Source organism: Gracilinanus agilis, chromosome 3 (assembly GCF_016433145.1).
Source record: "Gracilinanus agilis isolate LMUSP501 chromosome 3, AgileGrace, whole genome shotgun sequence".
Classification (NCBI taxonomy): Eukaryota; Metazoa; Chordata; class Mammalia; order Didelphimorphia; family Didelphidae; genus Gracilinanus; species Gracilinanus agilis.
Genome location: NC_058132.1, coordinates 235,091,634 through 235,113,208, shown reverse-complemented (window position 1 = coordinate 235,113,208; position 21,575 = coordinate 235,091,634).

The following is a 21,575-nucleotide window of genomic DNA, read 5'->3' as shown; positions in this document are numbered from 1 at the left end:
CAACAAGTCAAATTTGTTGCCATAGTCTGCCAACTTACTTCTTCAAACATCTATAGAATATACCCCCTTTTCTCCTCTGACACTACCCCTACTTTATCAGTTCTTATTGCATTACACAATGACTATTGAAATAACTTGCTGTTGGGTCTGCCTGCTTCAAGTCTTTCCCCATTCTAATCCATCCTCTTAGTTAACCAAAATTATTTCCCTAAAGATCAGATCTGACCATATCCCTCCCCTACCCAATGTGCTTCAGTGGCTTCCTATCCTTGCTAGAATCAAATACAAAATATTATATTTGACCTTTAACTGCCTTTATTACCTATTTTTCCTGTCTTCATATGCTTTCCTTACTCCAAAATACTCTTTGGACCATGAACAAGATACTCCATTTCTCAGCTCCAGGCATTTTCTCTGACTGCCTCTAAGCCTAGAATCCTTTCTTTTCTGTGTACCGGCTACTGATTGCTCTGATTTCTTTTAAGTCCTTATTAAAATCCTATAATTAATGGGCAGCCTTTCTCAACTTCTCATAATTATAGTGCCTTCCTGCTCTTAACTATATATATATGTATATATATATACCTGTGTGTGTATATATATGTATATATGTGTATAATATATGTATATTATACCATATATACTTTTTTGTTTATATTTATTTGTTTTCCTATTTTCTCCTCTATTAGATTGGGAGCTCCTTGAGGGCAGAGGCTGGCTTTCTCTCTTTTGTATGTCCATTGTTTAGCTCAATTGTTGTACACATAATTGTTTATTGATTATTATTTGTATTGTCTCTATACTAAATACTAAATTCTTTGAGGGCAAGAATTTAAGTCTTTTTTATTTCCATTCTCCATCCCAAGCATAATATTTTGTTTAATTTTTGTTTAATTAATGAATTCATCTTTACAACCATCTAAATTTATAGTAAATACATATATACATATAAACATATATATATATAATATAGTTCTCATTAATAGAAATATAGTGGCACTGATAATGTGCATGAAGCTGATAAAGGCAAATAATCATAAAGATGTCTAATTCTTGGTTTGATTTGTTCTAAATTAGATATTTTATCTGAAATGTTAGCCATGAAGCTCATTATACTTATAACAAAAATGGAAAGTTGAGAAAGAGCTTATTGAATGATGTAAATGTGAGCTCTTTTCTCTATTGAATAAATCCTAATTCTTTTTATATGTATCTACAGGTTTTTGGATATTCAAAATTCTCCTTCTGGGAAAAGACTGCATATCCCTTTGGTGAATGTCTTTGGAACTTTGAAATAAATGAGCTACTTTACTAGAAATTGTTATGACAGATGGAAATTACATGGCTTCCTAAGAAAATATCCATAATTCTTTGACAAATTTGGGAAATATTTTAGTCCAACAAAATAAGTTTCACCCTACATATTTGCCTTGATTCAACTATTAAAGGGAATAGATCTTTTAAAATGCCACTACTGAAACATGTCAACATTATTAGAGTCAAAAGAAGATTATGATGTATTTTGAAATCTTCATCTTCCATGGTAGAGAATCTAAAATTAAAATCTAGGAGTTATATCAAGGTAAAAATAGTAGAATATTAGCTATAAGTTATGGAACCTAGTCTCAGTTCTCCACTAACCATCCATGTGACCCTAGGAAAGACTATCAGTTTTTCTGGGAAAGATTGTTAATTTTCCTGGAACAGAGTTGTTTATTTTTTTTAAAGTAAAATAGTTGGTTTGATCTAAGGTCCCTTTGAGTCCTTAAAGCTGCAGTACTCTAGAATTGTAGTTTATTTAGTCTATTTTAAATGTCCTTTTTACTTTCTTGAAATAAAAAATAATCTAATTTTTTGGCTATCTACATGGTCATTAACATTGATTCTATAAGAAACTTTATTTGACCTTTTAGAAATGTTAGACTCCTTTTGTGTACATTCATTTTAATAAAATGAATCATATTTTTGGACCCTTTGTCTTAGGTGTGAGGAAAGTAAAAGATGATCAAAAAAATTGATTCATAATAATATCAACCTTGATCACTAGGCCAGGAGGAAAGGGTAATGTCTAAAATAATCAGCTCTTTTCATGAACATTAGTTAAATGGCTATAGTGATGCAGTGATTGACCAAATGATAATGAATTAAAGGTAGGCAATGGTACAGACCATAGTAACACTGTGCCTGAAGCTTATAAATTAATAATATTCATTATGGGAAAGAGACACATTTTTATTAAATGTGTCCAATGTCCTGATAAGCACATTCTCAGGCTTTACAAGTACTTAATTACCAGCAAAGCACTTGAATCATGGTATGTAAAGGTGAATTACTGTTCAACCAATAAAATCTGGTATTACTATTAAGCCACCTGGGCAGTTTTGAATTGCGGATTAGTTTTCCTCAGTATAAGACAATAATTTTCAGTGATGAGCTGGAGGAAGTTCTTTTTTTTATCATGCATTATATAGAATATTTTAATTTAGCTTATATTATAATATATATTGATGAAGAATTTCCATTAAAGTCTTTGATTTGAAATGAAATAATTTTGAAAAATTACATTTTGGCCTTTTCCAAGTAAGTGCCAAGTAAACTAATTTACAGTTATCTCAAAGCTTAGTGTATAGGTATATATGTGTCCGTATTTGCCTGTTCTACTCCACCTGTTGTTTCATATCAAACAACTAATGAAAGTTAATTTCTATTTTGAGAAAGCCATTGTTCATAAAAATTGACTATGAACATTAGATTTTATAAAAATTAATGCAAATTAAAATTAGTCTTCTAAATTTAGTTTCTGGAATTTCCTTTGAATGTACTTCTAGAAGTGCCACTTATAATTAGAAGAGATCTGGTTTCAAATCCAGTCTCTGACTCTAATGAGAGGATGAGCAAGTTAATCTCTAATCTAGAAAATTAACTTCTGCATAAAATGAGAATGATCTGTGGTACTAATCTCACATAATTGAGAGTTTCAAATGAGATAATAAATGTAAACCAGTTTACAAAATTTATAGTGTTATATAAACATCAGTTATGATTACTTTGGACCTTATAGAATATCTTGTGTAGAGCGCAACAAAGAATGTTGATATAGGTAATAAAAATTTAATGCAGATATGGGTTAGCTTCTAAAAATACCTGGCTACTTTCTATCCCATGATTCCCTCCGCCCAATGTCCAATGTTAATTGTAAGAAGCATTGGAATTGCAGTGAAGAGACCTGTATTTGTTTCCTGGCTTTACAGTTTGATCGAATCACTTTAACCCAGTGAGCCTTAGCTTCTTCATTTATAAAATTAAGGGAGTGGACTAAATGTTCTCTAAAGTCCCTTCAGGCTGAAAATCTTATAATCATATAACTAAGGGAATGGGTTTTGAGAGTATGGTTCATTTTTCTTAAAGAAATTAATTGCTTAAACTCTTTCTTTTATTGTGTGCTCACAATTTGTGACCAGGGTCAAGTTCTGTCCTTGATACAAAATCAAATGATTCTCTGCCTCTGATTGTATATTTAATGGGATGGTCATCAATCAGTTAAGTTCCATTGGTTCTTGATAAAACTATTTTTGATGTGGCCTAAAATAGGGGTTCTTAAAATTTTTGTGTGTGTCCTAGATTGTTTAGTCTGATAAAATCCATGAACTCCTTTTTGGAATTATGCTTCTCAATGAAGAAATAAAACATAAAATTACAAAGGAAGGGGCAGCTGGGTAGCTCAGTGGAGTGAGAGTCAGGCCTAGAGACAGGAGGTCCTAGGTTCAAACCCGGCCTCAGCCACTTCCCAGCTGTGTGACCCTGGGCAAGTCACTTGACCCCCATTGTCCACCCTTACCAATCTTCCACCTATGAGACAATACACCAAAGTACAAGGGTTTAAAAAAAATTACAAAGGAAAATTTTGTTATGATACATTTATTAAAATATTTATAGATAATTTATTGTGCCCCATTAACCCCAGCCCAAGTAATATCATTGTGATGAAATATTTTATGGAAATAGTACCATTATGAAACTAGAATTTTTCTCCCCAGAACTTTCTTTCCCAGCTTCCCATGTTCCTTCTCATGTTACATACTAATGTAGAGATAATATATTTTGTGCAGCAACTCCATCTCTCTCTTCTCCTGGAAACATGACTGTGGAGGCTGGGTAAGAGTCAGGCAGGAAAATTTTACGCATGTGTTCTTTACTGAGGTTTTCTATTTTTGGTTCTTTTATTTCTTCTACTTCATGTGATTATTAAGAAATCTTATAAAATATAATAGTTGGAGTTATTGGATATTAACTTAAAGCTTACACCATAAAGCAATAATTGAATGGGACCTCAGAGGTCATATAATAAAATCTCCTCATTTTACATAGGTATATATTTTACTTTTTATTAAGCCCTTACTTCCTATCTTATTATTCTCTCTAATATAGAAGAATAGGAAAAGCTAGGCAATTGGGGTTAAGTGACTTGTCTAGGGTCAGACAGCTAGGAAGTATCTGTGATCAGATTTGAGCTCAGATCCCCCCAAATCCACTGTGCTATCTAGCTACCCATATTTCACTTTCAAGCACTTCATTTTGTTAACTTCCTCATCTCATTCTCTCCCATGAATGTCTTCTCTTTTATCCTCTAAATATTGAACGCAAGAATTTTTTCTTTTCTTTTAAATTTTATAAGTATTAATAAAAATTTTACAGGTCATTGTTTTTAGTCCAACATTATTAACAACATTATATAGTGAGACAAAATGCATAATATATATTCATCATCTTTTGTATTTACACAATATATTACCATAGGATATTGTAAAAGAATTAAAAGGTATAGTCCTTGTCCTCCAAGGACTCATCTGGCAGGAAAGATGAATTAATATTATGTAAATAGAACTATTTTTTATAAAGATAGTATATTAACATGAAAAGTAGACTGGAAGTTTAATATCTGACTATATGAAATTGAATATGTTACATAATCTCTGTGAAAATCAGTAGATTGCATTAGATGACCTCTAAATTACTTTAAAATGTTAATTCATTAAATACTTTAGATCACTGAGTAATTCATATAATGCAAATAGTGGCTGTAATCTTAGCTCTGCCACTAACTGGTTGTGTGATCTTGTGTAGATCATTTTACTTCCCTGGTCACTTGGAAAACTGTAAACTCCTAACAAGTAGGGATAGATATATTCATTTATTTTTCCCCCAGGATCTATTAGACTGCTTGTCACATAGTATTAAGAGCTTAATAGTAAAAATAAAAATAATACAACTAACATTTAATTAGTGTATATTATATGTCTGATAGTTTGCTAAATGCCTTATAATTTTTATCTCATTTGATTCTCATAACAACCCTGAAGGTAGGTGGCATCATTATTCTCATTTTACAGATGAGGAACCTGAGGCATACAGTTAAATGACTTCTCCAAGATTATATGGCTAGTAAATGCCAGAATCCAGATTTAAATTAAATTTAAATTAAAAGACCAGAATTCAGGTCTTCCTGATTCCCCAGCCTAGAACTCTGTGCTACTTAGCTGCCCTTATCACATCAACAACTGAGATGCAACATGGGGCAATAATAAAGTGAAAAAAAAATGATTTCAAATATTCATTTAAAGAATGTTAATGAATATACATTCCCTTAGAGAATAATGGAAAAGTAAGAAAGGAAAAAATAGTCAAAGAAATATGTACTTGTTATTTGGATATCATTTCTTCCATCTGTAAAATCAGTTTTAATGATCTCATTACAGAATGGAAAACATAGAGGGTGCATCAGACTGATTCAGTCAAATCCCTTCATTTTATGGATAAAGAAACTGAGGCCTGGAGTATAGTAGACGGCAGATTTGAGTCTAGGACCCAAATTCCTGATTCTAATTACATGTTTTCCCCACTATAATATACTACCTCTTTGATCATTCCTGAAGTGTTTATTTATGAGACTTAATTCTAAGATTTCATTTGCTTAGCCAAGTAATTGGAGATTCCTGAGAAAGTTTACCAAAACACAAGTGGAGCTATTTGGGAAAAGGTTCATGGAAAAATGCTTCCTGAATGGAGCTTTGAAATTAGTTATTCTATTTTAAAATTAATGAAATCCTATTGCCTAATTGTTTTGCTTTGGAAGGGTTCACATGATGTGGTAAGAAAAGAGACAAATTCTAATGATTATCTTTTCTTTTTATAAAACTTTTGTTTCATTAAAAAAGGGTATTGAGGCCATGAACTAATTATTCTGCTTTTAAAATTAAATGACAGGATTTTATGAAATAAAATAAAAGAAAATATTATAATAATTTATTTTACTCCCTCTCTTCACTTATTGAAGCATTCACTGAGCTGGGATATAGAGTATCTCAGGAAAAGTAATAATAAACAAATTCTTTGAAATAATCCTCAAAAGAACTTTCATGGACATATAGTCCCTTAGGACCAAGTAAAAAGGGGAAATGGAAAGAAGGAGTAAATGAATTTAGTTCTTAAGCCCTCACTGATTTCTTTCTTGTTTGCCTGGGGCCAGTGCCTATTTTTATGCCCATTTGGAAATTTGTTATAGGGACATCAGAAAATGTTAAGAACTACTCTGCCTAAAATACCACAAAACTCAAGGTCCACAAATACCTAAATTAGGTATAAATAAATTAAACAAGCAAAAAAATTTAGGGATATCCCAGAGATTCTAGTAGGTTCAAGAGGATTTTAATAATTAAAAAAAGCATCTCATAATGGTGACCAAAGATAAAAATGTTGAGCAGTTATCATAACTAATGCAGATAGGAAAGAGTAAAGAATAAAAGAAAACATATTGTGTATTATTTTCAAGAGGTTGATAAAGAAGTTGAGGCAACACATGTATATTATGCTTTCTGTAGATTTGGCAGTGTTGGAAAAGGGAGAGTCAGGATATATGGAAAATGCAAAGTAATAAAAAGAATAGAGTAGCTGGGTACATATCCAACTTGCCTTCTACATCACTGCCAAATTAATCTTAAAAAAGGAAACAAGACAAAAGGAAACAAAAAAAAAACATTACTTTCTATGAGTAAAAACTCTACAACCGAAGAGCAACAGAAGTCATGTGCCCAGGGTCACACAGCTAGGACGTATCTGAGGCAACAACTGAATTTAGGCCTTCCCAATTCCAGACTTGGAGCTCTATCTACTATGCCACCTAGCTCTCCCTGCCAGAGTAATCTAGACAGATTTTGACCATGTCACTGCTCAAATGTCTTTGATAACTGATTCTTCTAAAGTATGAACTTCCACAAAATGTTACTTAAAATGCTCAATAATCTTTGACCTTATTTTCATTAATCTTTCCTATCCCCCCACATTTTTATATATGCTACATTCTAGTCAGAGTACTAACTTTTTTTTTCAATTTTAAAATTGGTATTCTAATTCAATTCTTCATTTGTACAGACTTTCCTCCTGTCTCTAGGAGATATACCTTTTCAACTCTGCATCTCAAAACTTCCATTCCTTTTAGGTTTGTTTCAAGTTTCAACTTCTCTGTGAAGTCCTCTCCTTGCTCCTTAAGGCAATGATCTTTCTCAATTTGGTTTACTCTGAATTTACTTGCTTGGGTATGTGTTGTATATTACTACCTCAAGGTAAACTCGATGAAGGCTGAAGGTCTTTTACTTATCTTTGAGTCCCTAATACCTAACACAGTGCTTCATATAGGGACTGAGTAATGAACTTTTGTTGGATTAGTTGAATAGTTCAGCAGAGTAGCAGGATTAAGGGATGGTTCTGTTTGAAGAACCAGGCAGAATTGAATTTAAGCTAAGGAGCCAGTAGGAAAAGGAAGATTAAAGATATATAAAAGGAAGGCTGTATTCAATGGAACAAGGTCAAAGAAGGGAATAAGTAGGCTGGGTCAAGAGTTTAGCAAATTGAAGGGTAATCTCTTTTACTGAGATTAGAGGGAAAGAGAAGATATGTAAGAAATCAATAGGGTTAGAGAAGGGGAGTTGTTACAATTGATGTTGGGTGACTTCAATTTTCTTAGTGATGTAAAAGGTGAGGTGATTTATCCTCAAGTTAAATCTGGGATATTAAAGAGAACAGAGAAAGTTTAAACATGATATAGAGTCAATCAAAGAGAGTGAAAGGATTGCGATATTAGATTTAACAGAATTTCAGGATTTTATCCAACAGTGTTCAGCAACTTGGGACTAAGAATATATTTCAGGTGGGAACAATTACCCATAGTTGAGCATCAGTAAAGTGGATACTGTGAAAAGTCAAGAGGGCAAAGGAAACAAGAATGGAGGAAGTAGAATTATTGAAGTGACTATCCTTTTTCTCAAGATAGCAAAGGGAAGAACTTGTTCATTTTCTTCATGAGGTTTTTTACACAATCATTTCAGGTATTAGCTCCTCCTCTTTTCCTGGCTCTCAAATTAATTTGTATATTCTTTGCATTCATTTCTAAGCATGCATATAATTTCTGTTAACAGGATGTTAGCTTTATAATAGCAGATAATGCTTTATTTTTGTCTTTGATTTCCCAATGCCCAGCATAGGTCCTGTCACATGTTGTTGTTCAGTAGTTCAGTCATGCCTGACTCTTCATGACCCTATGAGCCAGAGCTATCTATGGGTTTCTCTTTGCAAGGATAATGAAGTAGTTTGCTATTTTATTCCTTAGTGGATTCTTCTGTCAGGCAATCAGAGGCTAAATGACTGGCCCAGAGTTACACAGCTAAGAGGTATCTGCTCCTGGATTTGACCTCAGGTCTTCATAACCCCAGGCCCAGCACTCTACCCATGCCTAGCTGTCTCCTGGCACACAGTAAGCAGTCAGTATTTGTCGAATGATTGATTGAAAGTTGGACCAGGATAAAAGTGGTAGAAAGGAGGTATAAGTTAGAATTGACAAACCTGAATGTTATAAGAGTAAAAAAAAAACAGACAAGAAGGAAGCAGGAGTGGTGGAGGTCAGAGTTTGTGGTCTTCAAAAGGAATTTCATATTTCAGGGTCTTAGATATGGAACAGTTTCAAACACTAATGAAGTGTAGGATGTGACTATCTTTTAGGTGGTTGGGGCAGATATAGATGTCATAAAGGTTGAGATTTTCATATAGGTACATTATAGGAACTCAGTTACCACTGAAGATTTCATACTGTTAACACTCTTGTAGTATAGCAGTTTTAAACTTAAGACCTACTGAGAGACCAGGATTCATTCCTGGGGTGGGGACACATAGTCAAGTAAGATGTTAAACTCTTAGGATGCAGCCTCCATTGCTAACATTCAAAAGAAACCAAAATTGGGGTATACTTAATTTCTAAGGGTAATTTTTGCTGTCAGAAAACAGATAACATTGATTTCAGCTTTAAATAACTACCTAGATCAAAGGAAACATGTTCAGATATGTCTTCAAATGTCAGCAAGCTTTGGAATGTGTGATACCTTGAAAAACAGAAAACTTTTAATGAGATATGTTAACTAGTTATTTTCACTAGAGCTATAAGATACCACAAGATACCACTTTGATTTCATATAATACAATATAATCCTTCTTGCTTTTGAATTTTATTTGATATCCTAGATATTTGAATTTACTTGATTTATCAAGTAATTGTATTCTCCATTTGGCTATCCCTTTAATATTTAAAGCTCTGAACCTATAATTTCCTACAAAAATAAGGAAAAATATAGATTTAGCCACTGTCCAATTGATAAAAGGTCAAAAGATATGAACAAGCAATTTTCAGTTGAAGAAATCAGAGCCATCAATAATCATATGAAAAATGTTCTTAGTCACTCTTGATCAGGGAAATGCAAATTAAAACAATGCTGAGATACCACGTCATACCCAAGTCATATTGACCAATATGGCAGTGAAAGAAAAGGATAAAAGTTGGAGGGGATATGGCAAAATTGAGACACTATTGCATTATTTATGGAGTTGTGAGCTGATCCAATCATTCTGGTGGGCAATTTGGAACTATGCCCAAAGGACCAAGAAACTGATCATGCCTTTTGATCTTGTAATATCTCTACTCCATCTATAATCCAAAGAGATAATTTGAAAAAAGGAAAGGATCTACTTGTAAAAAAATTTATACTAGTTCTTTCTATGGTGGCAAAGAATTGGAAACTGAGGGAACGTCCATCAGTTGGAGAATGACTGTAAAATTTTTAATCTATGTTGCTGATGGAATACTAATGACCTTTAAGAAATGATAAGCAAAATGATTTCAGAAAAAGCTGGAAAGATCTGCATGAAGTGACGCAGAATAAAATAAGCATAACTGGGAGAATACTGTACAAAGTAATAACAATATTATATGATGATCCACGGTGAAAACCTGGCTACTCTCAGCAATGCAATCATCTGGGGCAATTCTGAAGGACATATTATGATGACTAATGCTGTCTACATCCAGAGAAAAAATATTGGATTCAGATGGATGCAGATCAAAGCATACTATCTTTCACATCAGCATTTTTATGGTTTTATTTTGAAGGTTTGGTTTTGTATGAGTGTGCTCTTAGAACAATGACCAGTATGTAAGTGTCTTTTGCATGATAATAAATGTACAGCACAGATCAAATTGCTTACCATCTCTGAGTGGGGGGAGAGGAAGGTGGGAGGGAGACATTTTGGATCTTATAATTTTGGAAGATGTATATTGAAAATTATTATTACATTTAATTGGAGAAATAAAATGTTTGAATTAAATATAGGCTTTAAATATTATCTAAAGTGACAATATTAATTTGGCATCAATCTTTACTAGTGTAAAATTTCAATTAATATCCAATAACTCCAAGTATTATATTTTTTAAAAGTTTTTAAATAATCACTTGAAGTACAAGAAATAAAAAGAAACAAAAATAAAAACCTGAATAAAGCCATGTGAGTAAACTTTTCCTGCCAAGCTCTCCCCACAGCCTCCCCAGCCACATTTTAAGAACAAGAGAGAGAGGGCAGAGCTACACAAAATGTATATCTTCCCTATTAGTTACATAACATAGATATGTAAATGGGATGCTGGGAGAGAGAGTCCCTGGGGAGCAAAATTCTATCCACACCCTAGCACTAGAATGAACTGGCAAATATTTAGATCTGGGTTCTAATCCTGGTACAACTGCAAAAAATCAGATAAAATATTGGAGCAAATCATGCAGACTCTGAAAAATGAATGAGTCTGACTAGATGTTCTTCAAAACACATTAAAATTCTGATTGTAATTCAATAAAATAATTTAGTGAGTGGTTCATCCATTATAATTTAATGAAAAATAGTAATTATAGTTCTGACACTCTGACCAATTTGCTTTGTGCCCTGGGACAATATTTTACCTTTCTTTCTTCAATTTTCTACAATATAAAATGAAAATGGTTGCCTTGCTTCTCTACAAGCATTCATGCAGTGAGGATCACAAGTTAATAATCATAGATGTGAAATTAATTTACAAAGTGCCATGCAAAAATATATTTAAAATATTTTATTGTTCTTTTGGTTCTTATATCACATTGATTTCTGAATACATTTCCACACCCCTACTAGCAAGTTTTTCTAACAAATGTTAAATAGAATAAAGGACTAAAAATGTTAATTGAACTCACCCAATGGCACCAACCATGTATGACAGTGTATGTAATATTATATATTCATTATTTTCCCCCTCTGTAATGAAAACTGTGAGGTCATTTCCCCCAACTCTTCCTGGGCTCAGCTTTGTCATTACAATTACATAGCAAAAGCTTCATTTTATCATTCTTTCTATTTGCATAATTGAAGTCATTGGGAACACAGTTTTCCTATTTCTGCTTATTTCACTTTTAATGGTTTCATGTGTCTTCCTATGTTTCTCCTTTTTTCATAGTAATTCTATATCATAGTTCAGCAATATTTTACTGTATTTATCTTGGTGTAGGGAATAGAACTTTTTCACTGACCCTGAGTCTAAAGGACTGCTACTACTATCTGGACTCTGTAAGAACTTGGATTAGTCACTTAACAATCAACAGCCATTATTTTTCTCATCTTTAAATTTGTACCATTGGAGGTTCCTTACCAGTTCTAGATCTATAATCCTGTACTCTTCTATTTGAGGAAATACTCCCCAATGAATGAGCATCAACTTTGTTTTTCATTTTCTATTTCCACACAAAATACTGCAATTAATGTTTTGTGGTATGTGAGTCATCTATTTCTGCTCTTGACTTCCTTGACATATATCCATTACAATTAGATTTGTGGGTCAAAGGATATGAAAATTTTAGTGAGTTTAAATAACAAACAACAAACACCATAATTCTTAATTGCTTTACAGAATGGTTGGACCAATTTACTACTCAGCCAATATGGTATTCATGTGAAAGATATTATTATTGTTGCTATATGTTGTTTCAGCTTGGTGTAGAGATGACCTTACATTGATAGACATCATTCTAATAGAATGACATTTTTGTAGGTCCTTCTAAATTGTAAAAGTTCAAGCACTAACTCAAAAAATGAGATGCCCTTTTAGTAGCACTGTTTGGGGAAGCTCATCATCATCAAATACAGCCACTTCTTTGTTTTCTTTTTTTTTCTCTTTTTCTTCATAGAAGCTCAGGAAGATAATATACTTAGATATAGAGGAGTACCATCTTTATTGGTGTGCAGGGTACCTATATTGAGGACATCATAAATCTGAGGAAGTATTGGGTGAGTGTTTTTATGAAGATAGTAAAGCCCAGGAATCAGCAAGTCATTCAATCATTCACTCAACAAAGATGTAATAATATAGATAGTCATTATATAGTACTTTCAATCTGACAAAGCGCTTTATATAAGTTATCTCACTTGATCTTCATAATAACCATGGGAAATAGTCACTATGATTATCCAGATGAGGAAGCTGAAGTGAAGATTGTCAAGGGATTTATCCAGGATCACACAGGTAGTGTGAGGATGATTTGAACAGAAGTCTTTCTAATTCTTAGCCTAATACTCCATGTACAGTACCATCTAGCTGTTTCTACAGAGTTTCTGGTCTGGGCATAACTTTCTCCTAGACACTGAGGGGGAAGAGACAAGTAGGAAGAAGGAAGGAAGATAATTTAATAAGACATGGTCCTTGACCTTATGGATAATATCACGGCTTTATTAAGGGAAAACATTATCATGGATAACTTTAACAGAAGATATAACATGGTGACTCATAAAAAGTTATAGAGTACTTTTGTAGCAACTAATGAGACTCCAGGGTATGTTCAAAGGGCAGAACATAGTCCAGGGTATTTGAAACTTAGAGATGGTAGAAGGAAGCAATGTGAAACAAATATGGAAAGTCAGAGTTCTACCAAATTGTACAGGATTATGAATGCAAAGATGTTTGAAATTAACTTTGGAGGTAATAGTGAGTTGGGGTAGCTAGAAGGTGCAGTGCATAAAGTGCTAGGCTTAGAGTAAGGAACAATCTTCTTCAGATGAAATCTGGTCTCAGACATTTATTAACTGTGACTCTTGGCAAGTCACTCAACCTCATTTGCCTCCATTTTCTTATCTGTAAACTGAAGTAGAAAAGAAAATGGCAAATCACTCAATACCTTTTACTGAGAAAACCTCAAATGGAATCACAAAGAGTTGGGTATAACAGAAACAACTGAACTAGAAAAAGTATTTTAGCATCAACATGGACAGTTGATTGGGAAAAGAAATGAATAGAGGTAGGAATGCCTGTTAGAGTATTCAAATAGTCTCAACTGACAATAATGAGGACTTTTTTCTAATATGGAGAGCATGGCAGCATAAAGGATATAAAGGAGATTGCAGAAATTTATAATCGGCAGGATTTGGTAGCACTGGGTGGAGAGGAAGGAGTGATATTACTAGGAAGATTTTTTTTATTTTAATTCTTTTGGAAAAAATGTTAAATGCCAAAGGAATTGCATCAAGGGAATGGTTAGATGGTTTGTTGGTGTCCTTTTATAGACATTTTTTATTAGTGCTTTCTTCCACATTTTTCATGATTGTCTTTTGGAAACTAAAATTGCTTTTAAGCTGTATTTCCAATTCTGCACCATAATTATACATATAAAGTATGGATATATTGCTTTTTCAGAGGAAGATGACTAAATGAGGAAGACTTTAAAGAAAATGAAACTCTCCTAATGTGATATGAGTGACCCAGAGGATATTGCCTCAATTTTTTGCTAACCACCATTGTATAACCTACATACATTCTCTACATGCTTTCTCATTTTAAAACACTGAAAAATCAATACATGCTATTCCAAGTATATCTTCCAGTTCTTGCTACTGGAGAATAATTTTGTTTTTTAGATTAACAACTTAGGAAGTATTTGACATGATCTTTAAGAAAATCATTCCTTCTTTTCCATTACGAGGCATCATGGTATAATGGAAAGTTTGCCAGATTTGGAATCAGAAGACCAGGGTTTGAATTCTTACTGTGCCATTTATTACCTATGTGACCAGGGACAAACCATTTAACCCTTCTGTCTTTCAGTTTCCTCATCTGTAAAATGGATTGTGTCCCTTATAGAATCACTAAAGTCCCTTCATGTTCCATATCATATGTCATAATATGCAATGGAAATGTGTTACTGTTGAATGGGTAACATCAAGTGTGATTTTCCTGCCATCTTTTTTTCATATATCCTTTCCTACTAGTTGACTAACTCTGTACTATCACAGGAACCTGAAATATGTTTTGGTTTTCTTTGGGGACCATGTTTCCAATGTTAGTTTCTGGATGTATATAGATAAACTTTCTTAGGATCCCAAGTAGTTTTTGCTGATTCTGTGTCTGAAATGTTGCCAGCATGACTGTGCACTTTTTACTCCTGTAATCTGCTACTCTTAAATGACCATTGAAAAGGGGAAATGGAGCCATTCATCTCTTTGAGTCAGTGCTTACTCTTAGGAACAAATTGGAGATCTGCATTGGAAGAGACTGTGGTGGAGATACACATGCTGTTTTTCTAAAATTCATTGCATTGTCCCTTTAGGCTGAAGCAGGAAGTGCTTAAAAATATAAAGTGACTCTAATTTGGGAATGTATTTAAAAGGTTGTTTTTATATGAGGCTATATAATTCAAATGAAAGAAGGCTATAGATATTTTACAAATCCAATCCAATCCCCTAAAACATTTAGCTTCCTTTAAAAAAAAATCAGTCTTTCTGGCAGGCTTTGACAGTTAAGCTATAGTGTGCTGAGACAGCAAGATTTAGCACACAGCATCCCCTTCAGCTGCAGATATTAAGCTCTAGTTGTAACCAGGCAATTCCATTTTAAACTCTCATCATATATATGTCAGTTATGGCTCAGCAGATGGCTTGAGCAAATGTTTAAATCTTTATATCTGGGAATTTAATTAAAGTACTGAATTTCAGATTGAAATTTTGGGTTTGATGTTTAGCTTCTGCATGCGTTTAAAAATAATAATAATTGCCAACATTGGTAACATTGGCCAGCTTCCTTTGATTTACTAAATTTAAAATGAAAATATATTGATATTAATGTGAAAATTTGGCCTTAGAAAATCATGCCATATTCAGTAGTGCAGAAGACTGATTAGCCCAATGGATCCCAGCTGACTACCCATAGGTCACAATGTAGACTGGTGAAAGCCTGGCTCAGAACAAATTCACATCTTATCCTTCCTGGATACAGAATAGCAAGCTGAATCTAGGCTCTTTGTTGGTTTGGTTTCAACTTCTAAAGCTTTTCCAGACCTTTTGTAATGATGTTTGGATGAGTTACATGGAATTTATTTATATAATAGCTCAGTGGGGTAACTAGCGCCAAGTTGACTTTTACTCAGATCTTTATGTGATATGTAGGTACTATAACAAATGGATTTCTAGAGAAAACTTTAGAAACCATCTGAAGAAATGTGAAGAAGGAGAAGTTGTTGAAGAGGTAGTAACTGAATTATCTCAAGATCATAGATCGAGTATTTCTCAGTATTTTTGTTTCCTCCTTTATCATTCTATTGATCTTTTTTCTTGCTTCACTTTTGTTTCTTTCCCCACTTTTTCCTCAACCACTTATCTCTTTCTTTGACTGTTCTAGAAATTCTTACTGGACTTATGTCCAATTAGCCTATTTCTTTAAGACTGTGCTTATACCTGTTTTTACATTACTATTTTCTTCTAAATTTTCTGGAACTGCAGAAGCTTTTAATTGTCAAGTTATATTGTTGATTTTTATTATTTGCAAATTTTTCTAGCATATTTCTTGACTTTTAACTTTTTGTCAAAGTTGGATTCTGCTCACCTTGGGTGGAAGGAGGCACTGTGCCTAACTTTAGGCTTTTTTGTGCTGTATTTTTTAACCCTTAACTTCTGTGTATTGGCTCCTTGGTGGAAGAGTGGTAAGGGTGGGCAATGGGGGTCAAGTGACTTGCCCAGGGTCACACAGCTGGGAAGTCTCTGAGGCCGAATTTGAACCTAGGACCTCCTGTCTCTAGGCCTGACTCACAATCCACTGAGCTACCCAGCTGCCCCCTGTGCTGTATTTTTAGAGCTAGTTCTGTGGGATCTAGAAATTTCTGAGCTTCCACAGTGACAGTCATTGCTCTCCTGGTCTGCACTCTGGTATTTACCAAGGAAAGTCCCTGCTCCTCTGCAAATACACATAACAGTACTCCTTTTGTCCCTGGAACTATGTCCAAGGCCCTTGTTTTCTCGCAGCTGCAAATTCAAGTGCTGTTCTCTCCATGGAATTGCAACCCAGAACTTCTTATGGACAAGAGAGTTTCTAATTACCATCAGCTCCATCCAGGGCCAACAAAAGATTCCTTCTATTCTAGGGTTGACAGCTCCTAAAGGTGCTGCTGTCCGTACTCTTGAGATTATTACTTGTTTTCCAACCACACTTCAGGTCTGGTGTCACAGATCTCTCCCATGGATCTCCAAAGTTGTCTTGGGCTAGAAAGACCTTGTGGTATGTGATTGAGATGGAATATTATTATACTATAATAAATGATGAGGAAGATGGTTTCAGAAAAGTAGACATAAGAACTGATACAAATTGAAGTGAACAGAACCAGGATAACATTGTTCACAATAACAGCAATATTGTAAGGATGATCAACTGGGAAAACTTTAGCTAATCTTGTCAGTACAATAATCCAAGCAATTACAAAAGACCCATGATTAAAAATGCTATCTACCTATAGAAATAGTACTTATAAACTCTGACTGCAAATTGATACATAGTTTTTTTTCCAGTTTATTCTTTGTGGGTGTTTTTGCATCATGGCTAATATGGAAATATGTTTGCATGACTTCATAAGTATAATATTAAAAAAAACTTACCTTCTGTCTTAGTATCAATACTGTGTATTAGTTCCAAAGCAGAAGAATGGTAAAGGCTAGGTGATGGAGGGGGGGCGTTAAGTGACTTTCCCAGGTTCACATAGCTTGGAAATGTCTGTGATCAAATTTGAACCCAGGACATCTCATCTCTAGGCTTAGTGCTCTAACCACTGAGCTATCCAGCTGCCCGATATTTCAAATGTATAATCAATATCCTTTGCTTGTCATCTCAATGGATATAAGATGGGGAAGAGGGAGGGAGAGAATTTGGAAGTTAAAATGTATAGATACAGATGTAGATATATAAATGGAGAGAGGTAGAAGGACAGGGGAATGAGAGAGAGAAAGAGAGACAGAGCCAGATGGGAGGGAGAGAGGAAGGGAGGAAAACACTTTATATGCCAGAAGATTTTAGATTTTATATTAAGTAAATTGGGAGTTTCTTAAGTTTAATGGGGACTAAGGGGAGGGAAGTGATTGACTTGTTTTTTTAGGAAAATCACTGCATGATGTCTTTCACAGTGTTCCCTCAATTCTAGTGCCTTTCCTCTGACATTATCAAATTTTCCTTCTTTAAATGCTAACATTCTGTTAGTCCAGAAGAAAAAAAGGCCCTTTGGAATCTTTAAGTGAGTTAAAGAAAAAAATGAAATGTCTTCTGAGGAAGTTAAAATGAGCAATATCCTTGTAGAGAAAGGAAGAAGAAGGGGAGTGGAGCTTGCTCTTTCTCATAACTGGGACACGTGAGAAGAGGAATTTACAGCCCATTGATTCTATATAAATATATACATGTATATATATTGTATATTAATAGTTATTTGCATATTGTATTCCCTATTAGAATATAAGCTCTTTGAAGGCAAGAGCTATTTTGCTTTTATCTCTGATTTTTGCCCGAAGTCCCAAACAACACATAGATATTTAACAAATGCTTCATTTATTGAACAAACATCTCAGAAATGATATTGTCCTGCCCTCTGCTTTCCAACTTTTCATGCTTTCTCCTATATAGTCTTTTAAGTTACTCAAAGTAAGTATTTCACCTTGGATGTCTTACCCCAGATAAACTTGGAATTAGATTTCCTGCAACTATATGATAGAATCATGGATAGCAATTTCAGACACACTTCTGTAGACCTAGGGAAAGCACATTGCTCTGATGTTCAATGAAAGTGGTTGTCCTGTGGGTACTTTCCAAACTTTGTGTGATTTAAGATGTTTTCTTCTCCAAATTTTTCTTCATAAAGGACTGATAGAGATTGGTGAACTGGTATTCCAAGGTCCCCTAAAGAGTTAAATGGAAGAGCTGAGGCCTCAACCTCAATCTCTTTATGCCCTGTCCAGTGTTTTTGCCAATACACCATACTGTCTTTGAAAAGTACAGCTTGTATTGAGATGTCTCTTGACAGCTTCAATGCCGTATGTGACTCCAGCTCCTTTACTTTTCTTTTCTTTTTTTACTTCAAGAGTGTTCTTGTGTCTTCTAGTTGAGTTACAGAGTGTTATTGCTGCAGTACACAGACTCCTCCAAATATTAGTACAGAACATTTCAACATTTCAGATTTAGGACTACCCAGAATGGCAGAGCAGGTGACTCCCTACAAATATGTCCCACAATTTCAGTATTGGGGTTTCTGAAAAGAGGAGGTTAGTTATATTGGAAAATTAGAAGAATCATTAGTGAATTGATTTATAGAATTTCAGGGTGTTTTATCTTGATTTCTAATTGACCTTTAATTGTCAATAGCTAATAACACCCATACTTCTACCTTTCTTATTTCCCTTTGTCACATGATTATATTTCTTTGGATATTAAAAGACATGAGAGGAAGTAGAGGAGAGTAAACAGAGAACTTTCCTTTCTTGGCATAAAGAAAAGCTGATTTCAAATCCCGCTTCAGATACATACAGGTTTTATGTAAGTGGGAAAACTGCTGGACGACCAATTAATTTTCTAATGCTAAAAATTTAGATGTTATTCTGCATTGACGAAGGGCATTCCTCACTTGTAGTTCCATGTATTAATGAAAGCAATCTGTTTAAAAAACAGACAAAAACTGAAAATCAAAGAAAGAGGAAATTGTCCCATAAGTAGAAAAACGTTTCATATCAGATGTTGTTTTTGCAAATTAAAGAAAAAATCCTGGAAACTAAGGGAATACACATCAATTGGAGAATGACTAAACAAAGTGTGTTATATAAATTTAATGGAATATTAGAGTACCATACGGACATTTAGTAATATTGAAGCCATTTAGGAAATAAATTCAGTGCAACCTGGGGAAACACGTATGAACTGATATAGAGTGAAATGAAGGAAGAAATAAAATAGAACTGGGAAATAATTTTACTGTTACAATAGCATTGTAAAAATGAACAAGTGTGAAAGATTTAATGACTGATTAAATTAGTGATGGGGGGTAGCTGGGTTGCTGGGTAGCTCAGTGGATTGAGAGCCAGGCCTAGAGATGGGAGGTCCTAGGTTCAAATCTGGCCTCAGGCACTTCCTAGCTGTGTGACCTTGGGCAAGTCACTTAACCACCATTGCCTAGCCCTTACCTCTCTTCTGCCTTGGAGCAGTATTGGCTCCAAGACAGAAGGTAAGGGTTTATAATAAAAAAAAAAATTAGTGATGAACTGTGATTCTAGAGGACCAGTGATGACAAATGCTTCCTATCGCCAGACAAAGAATTGGTGGACTAAATATGTACAATAAGCTACATATCTTTGAACATGGCCAATGTGGAAATGTGTTTTGCTTGACTATATTTATTAAAAGACTTAAAAAAATTCACAGTGATTGTGTGTGTGTGTGTGTGTGTGTGTGTGTGTGTGATGGAGGAATTAAGGAAATGGAGAATAAATGTTTGTTTATTTAAAAAAATGTATTTTCCTTCTGCATCTATGATTTTGGTCAATGTAGGGAGTTCCTAATATGGAAAATGCCTCTACTGATAAAAATTTGAAACTTGTCTTCAAATTGTTGTATAGAGATTTGAGTTGCCTTGGGCCCTGAGAGATTAAATGATTTGCTAGTGTTACCAGACAAGCATGTCATAATCAGGGCTTACAACCAGGTCTTCCCAACTCAAATATTAGTCTTTTATCCGGAGAACCACACCACTCTTAGTTATTATATGGTAATTGATCAAATGCAAATGTACCCATGCTTAAAAAAATCACACTATTTTAGTTCATAAGCTATGGGGCCAACATTTCAGTCTGTTCTCAAACTCACAAGTCTGTCTCCCTGAGTGAGTCCAGCTCTCCCCTCAGGCCTTTAGGAGGTAACATTCAAGAGATATCATTTTACTTATGTTCCCCAGAATATTGATCATCAGTTTTTATTTCACTAATATCATTTGACCAGTAATCTCTTCTCAGGATCAATTAATATAACTTAACCTTCAAGACCCTGAGTACAAAAACACCCCCTTTAACTGGGACATGCCCTCCCTCCATTCAACATTTTGGTGCTTGGGATGAGGGGACTCGAATTTATAATTAGGACTATCAGCCATGTTCCCTACTGAGTTCACTTCTGAATATGACATTACTTGCTTACTTGCAGGACAATATCTGGACTCTTATTCTTGAATATAGGTTTTCTTCTCACATTTTGAAGCTCATAATATCCTTACCTGGTCTAGTTTGTCTCTAATACTATTCATCTAATATCTGAAAAATATTGAACAAAACAGAGACAAACTAATAGAGTTTGTGGCTACATAATTATTAGATAAGAAAGAGGGCTCAAGGTCCTCCCTAACAAAGAGGTCCACCAGTTGTTTTTGCATTACTCACTATCAGGGAAAAAGAGAGATTTTTGCCATTTGGGATTTTTATACATACATTCAGTTCTGCCTCCAAATCCAGTTGAAAGGTTGTTTAGTATATTGCAATGCACTGATAGGAAATAGATGATTTCTGTGTATTCTCTGAATCAGAGAAATAGTCTCTTCATCACATCTGGAAGTAGGTTCTTATGATATTTTGTAGTCTTTATGTGAATTGATATTAAGCAATGAATATTATGAATGCTCTAATTATTAGACCCTCATTGGTCAGTATTCCCAATATGACATACCAATTTATAAACCAAATAGTCAGAGGACAGTAGTTATACAAGCTGTAATATATTTCATTTTATACGTAGGTCAGTAGAGTTCATTTTATTTTACTTGATTTGAATACCAAATGTTGGAATCATGATCTCAGATAAGACTATAACACAATCTGATCTGCCAGGAGAGAGAGAGGGAAACAACATT